This window comes from Sinocyclocheilus rhinocerous, unplaced genomic scaffold, assembly GCF_001515625.1.
Source record: "Sinocyclocheilus rhinocerous isolate Xijiao unplaced genomic scaffold, SAMN03320098_v1.1 scaffold387, whole genome shotgun sequence".
In the NCBI taxonomy this organism is placed as follows: Eukaryota; Metazoa; Chordata; class Actinopteri; order Cypriniformes; family Cyprinidae; genus Sinocyclocheilus; species Sinocyclocheilus rhinocerous.
The window spans coordinates 2,805,903-2,811,902 of record NW_015651557.1 but is presented as its reverse complement, the minus strand read 5'-3'; positions in this window follow the sequence as shown (position 1 = coordinate 2,811,902).

Below are 6,000 nucleotides of genomic sequence, written 5' to 3'. Positions count from 1 at the left end.
GCACTTGAAGGGAGTTAAGCCGGTTGCTGGTTTCTGAAAGGAGTTTTGTGCGTACTCAGCCCACATGAGGTATTTGCTCCAATCTACCTGGTTCTGTTGACAGTAAGTTCTCAGGAAACGAGTAAGTTCTTGGTTTAGGCGTTCAGTCTGTCCATTGGATTGGGGGTGGTAACCGGAAGTAATACTGATATTCACATTAAGTTGTTTGAAGAATGAAGACTAGACTCTGGATGTGAATTGAGGACCACGGTCTGATACAATGTCCTCTGGAAGACCATAGAAGCGAAAGACATAATTGCACAGGATCTCGGCTATCTCAAATGCCATGGGAAGCTTTGGCAGGGGAATTAAGCGACACGCTTTGGAAAATCGATCAATTACAGTTAATACAGTGGTGTTACCTTGAGAAATGGGGAGATCTGTGACAAAGTCGATGGCGATATGGGACCAGGGGCGTTGAGGAATGGGTAGTGGCTGAAGCAGACCTGCGGGTAGTTGTCGTGGAGACTTGGATGTATTGCAAGCGGCACAGGCATTTACAAATGTGATTGTATCTGTGGACATAGCAGGCCACCAAAATCGGTTCTTTAGTAGCTGGATAGTAGCATTTATACCAGGGTGACCTGAGCTGAGAGAGGTGTGCACCTGATGCAAGAGCTTATCCTGGAGAGATTCAGGAACTTAAGTGAGTTCGGGTGGACAATTCGGTGGAGGAGGATTCTGCCTGTTAATCTGATCAATTTCTGTCATGACGTCCCACTGTACTGGTGCAACTAGCAAAGTCTCTGGGATAATGTTCTCTTCGATCTCGGGGTAATTAGTTTGATCCGTCTGTCTGGATAGTGCATCGGCTTTGATATTCTTGGTGCCTGGTCGGTAAGTGACTGTGAAATTGAACCTTGTAAAGAACATTGCCCATCTTGCCTGCCTCGGGTTCAGTCATTTGGCAGAGCGTAAATATTCCAAGTTTTTATGGTCGGTCAAAACAGTGAATGGATGTTGAGCTCCCTCTAGCCAATGACGCCATTCCTCCAGAGCTGCCCTTTCCGAGGGGTCGGCCGTCTAACGCCTCCACTGCCAAACGAGATTCACAAGGAGTTAATTTCAAATTATGTTGTTGAGCGAATTCAGCAGAGATGAAATTACCAGCAGCTCCTGAATCTAACAAGGCATTTGTAGAAATCATTTTATCTCCACTGGTGAGAATTATATGAATTCTGAGACTGGAAGTAGAATGACTGAACTGAAAACAGGAACTCACCGATTTAGAATTCGGGTTGAGAGGACGAACAGGGCATGATGTTTTGAGATGGCCGGCCTCTCCCCAATACAAGCAAAGATGGTGTTGTAACCGTCGTTCTCGTTCTTCAGGTGTCAAATGAGTATATCCGAGTTGCATTGGTTCACTATTGGAAGCAAAGACTGGGGTATCGTTAACCAGAGCACGAACAGGTCACCGTGACCTTGTTAGGTTATCTATCTGGATGGATAATTCAATGAATTCGTTCAAGGTTCTTCCCTCATCGCGACATGCCAGCTCCGACTGAAGTTCCAGACTTAATCCTTTTCGGAACATTAATTTCAAAGCATCCTCAGTCCAGTCTGTTTGTGCGGCGAGAGTGCGGAAGGATAATGCATATTCCGCTGCTGTCTTTCTCCCTTGGTTTAACGTGAGAAGTTGTGTTCACCAGCACTCTTGCCCCCTGCGGGATAATTGAAAACTTCTTTAAAGCGCTGTAAAAACACCTCAAAGGAGGGAAATGTTGAGCCGTCTGTTCTCCACACAGCGGTGGCCCACTCTAATGCCTTTCCAGTCAGTAACGAGCACACACAATAAATTTTCCCCAGATTGACGTCATCAGAGAAGGCATGCCATTCCAGAGCAGAAGCAAATGATCAGATTTTGATTAAAGATTACCAAAACAAACAATTTTCAGAGAATTAACTTGCACAGATTTATTGTTGACCTTAAGACTAGCAATGTGCTCCAACAAAATAAATATTGTAAATTTTGATTTCATGTGGACTTTTAACATCTCAAGTAATGTTCGTCGTATGATGACAACGACAGTGGTACATATAAATATATTTTAATTGATCAAAATTATTGCTAGGAACAATTCAGTTGCGCCCCTACTAAATTCTATGTCCTTGAATTGAAGGCATTTTTTATTAACAAATTTTGAAAAAACAAATAAAAGTTTCCAGAGTCTAATGTAGTCTGGTATAGATTGCGTTATCTGCCTCAGGCAACGGCAGTACGGAGCACAAGTTAAATGAACAAATCTTCACTTTAATACAAGTTATAATATGAATGTACATCAGAGGATATGTTGAAAAATAAAGTACAACTTACAATCACGCATCATTTCTGTGCCTATAAGCAGTTTTAACTAGGAAAATCATCAGTATAACAGCCTGTGAAGATTGGTCAGTTACGTGACATTTACCTCAGTAAGATAAAACCGTCTAGTCATATCGCCAAAATTATAAATACATTAGGCCATACATTTGTGTAGAATCTAAACAAGTTTTTATAACAACCATTTAAATGACTATACCCCGGTTTCACAGACGAGGCTTAAGCCTAATTCCAGACTAAAATTTAAGTCTGAGCTGTTTCAACTGAAAGAAACTTGCTCTGACTGATCTTAAAATATATCAGTGCCTTTATTTTGTCTCAAAATGCACACCAGTAATGTTTTTTTCTAAGTCACGTTTATAAAAATTACTTAAATGTCCTAATTGAACTATTTCCTTATCCTAGCTTAGTCTAAGCCCTGTCTTTGAAACCAGGCCTATATCTAAAAAATTAAGCATGTCATAATCACAAAATTAGTAAACTTTTTATTAAAAAAATAAAAGTTCACAATGTAGCCTAATAAGCCTAATTTTCTTTTAACAAAACTATGATTATGTTTTGTGCTCAAGATAATTACAAAGATAATTATGTAATATATGGTAATTATATTGTAAACATATAATAATAATTGTTTTAAATTGTGTGCTTGTATTACCTTATGAACTGTGATTACATTATGAGTTGCCACAGTGTGTTCGTAATGTAATACATTTCTCACACAATAACCTATTACATTATGTGAAAAAATTTTATTAAATTGAAAACTTATTATTACATTATGAGCTCAAGATTTTATTAAGTTTTGAGAAAATTATTACATTATGAACATTTTATTACAATAATAATGTAATAGCTATTACATTATGTGCAGTTTTTACATTATGTGCAGTTATTACATTATGAGTTGCTGCATATCTAATCAATTTAGGTAATACAATTTCATTTTAATTTTGCAACTTTTAAAGCATTAAAATATGTTTTTAATTTACATATTAAAACTAGTATAGAAAATGGCAAAGGTAAATTATATAATTGAATTTTCATTTTGCACTAAATGTTGCTCATATGTATGGGAAAATGTCAATTTAAATACAGAAATACATTGCCATTTTACATATTGCATTGTCATTTTGCATATTACATTTCAAAATGAATTTTGCTACCCATATGCTTCCATATTGTAGAACATCACAGTAATATATGATATGAGAACAGTAGGGTAGATAGGGAGTACATGTTATTTAAAAAAAAATATGATTATATTTTCAGAATGACATAATTTTTTTCTCAAACATAGTCAGTGGGGTAAAACGCCCCGAGGGGGCAATGGGCAATTACTATAGTTATTCTGTTCTGAACATCAAATCCTTTGTTTTTCTATCAAATTTATTCTAACTTGTATATAAATATAATATTCTATATTCTATAATATTCTATATTATGGGCCTAGCTGAAATTACAATTTTTGCCATTTTTGCACATCAAGCCCTCAGATTCATCCCCACAGAAATGCAGTTCTAAAGCACAGTTTACATAAAATCCTCTGCATTTTTACTTTATTATGAACTTTAACTTGTAATTTTAAGTTACAACTATAGATGTCGATAAAGAGCCTAAAGAGTTCATGTTTGTCTTTGTACATGTGGCCATGTGCAAATTGGAGATGTTCTTCTCAGTGCTTTAGTAACATGGATCATTTGTATCTACACTGCTGTCAATGAACGTCCAGCATGTCTAGACGAACCAATTTAAGTCTGTGTGTTACCTTTCATGTCTTTGTACTTTGGTTAACCTTGTAAATCGTGGCTCCATACGATAAGCACATTCTCGACCCGAACCTTTATTTGCGATGCTCAGCAATATGTTGAAATGATGCCATTGCCAAAAAGATGCAGAAATCCAATACAGAAATGAATATGGTATGCTAGAAAAATACAAAGAAAGTAAAGCAGAAAAATGATTTGTGAAGATGATTCCTGGGTCACTGCCTGGAAAAGACTAATAGGCTTCAGATTGGACAGCATCAGTTCAGATGTCCTAGTTTCATTAAGTCATCATGAATCCACTTAAGATTTTTATTTTTTTGGGTCAATCTCCGTCTTTTAACAATTTTCTAAGACAGCACAACTTCCTAAGCAACAAACAAACAAAGCTATTTTGGGAATGGCATGTATGGGAAATGAAATTTCTTAATATTTTAGCAGGATGCCTTTCCATGCATTTGGCTTCAATACCATGACTGAGGTGAGACCCTTGAGCAAGGCACTAACCTCCAACTGCTCCCCGTGTGTGTGTGTGTGCGTGTGCGTGTGCGTGCGCGTGCGCGTATGCGTGTGTGTTCACTACTCACTGCTGTTTGTGTACACTTGGATGGGTGAAATACAGAGCACAAATTCTGAGTATGGGACACCATATCTGGCCACACGTCCTTTCCTTTCCTTTCCTTTCCTTTCCTTTCTTTGCCTTTCCTTGCCTTGCCTTGCCTTGCCAAAAACACTCTAAAGTTCAACTAATTGCATTTAATATGTAATGATTTAAAATATAATGCATTTTCATTTAATTGCTATTAACATGATTGCGTGTCCGAAAACATTACATTTCGTTCACACTTAAGTATATTCTTTTAAAGTATATTATTTCTTTAATAAATAGGCTACTCTTTTTAAAGGTGCACTAAAATCAGGGCCCTAGCATTTTGGGCCTAAGCAGATTTTCAAAAGGGGCCCCACTACATACGGTTTCACCTAACCACCACCCCCCATTCTTCAATGTTCATATCCTACACTGACACCTTATTGTAAAGTTAAAGTAAAGTCTTACTCATATTTATCTTTCAAGATATAAATATGAAGATATATTAAGCATTTTTTTTATTATACACATTTGACCATGCAGTCAGAGAAAGATATCAAAAATTATGATTAATGCTTAAAGCAAAAACACCTGCCAGTAGGTTATGAAAATGGTCAAAGAGAATAAATGAATTATTATTACTATAATAATCTTATTATTATTATTATCTCTTTTCTAGCCTGCCATGTTTTAGTCCAGATTAAAATGGAAAAATATAGGCTTTACGTGCAAATAAACATGTAGGCCTAAATGAAAACAGGTAAATACTGTTTGACTTCCTTTCTTCTCTGTGACAATCAGGTAGACACAGAAAGTTGAGCTTGCAGCGCTGCTTTGTGTAGAGGGGTAATGATGGTAAACGCTGTATTTCTGCTGTTCCATAAGCGCCACCTCCCATCAGAGAATGAACTTGCCTTTTTATTCAGCCCGTCTGCTGATTTTGTTTAGATTGATGCGAAAATCAGACCGAATTTCACTCAAAAAACATACAGTGCTATGAAATTTAATTGGTCGCTAATGTCAACAATTCTGTGTTTTTCTGTCAATATGGGGTGCTGTGTGTACATTAATGAGGAAAAAAAAATTAACTTAATGATTTTAGCAAATGGCTGCAATATAACAAAGAGTGAAAAATTTAAGGGGGTCTGAATACTTTCCGTACCCACTGTATATAAATGTCTAAATCAGCTAATATATTTCTAAAAACCTAAACGATGCAGATAAGGTATCTAGAATTATTCATGTATTTTGAAGTGCCCATGAAAACACCGTGCACGACACTGACA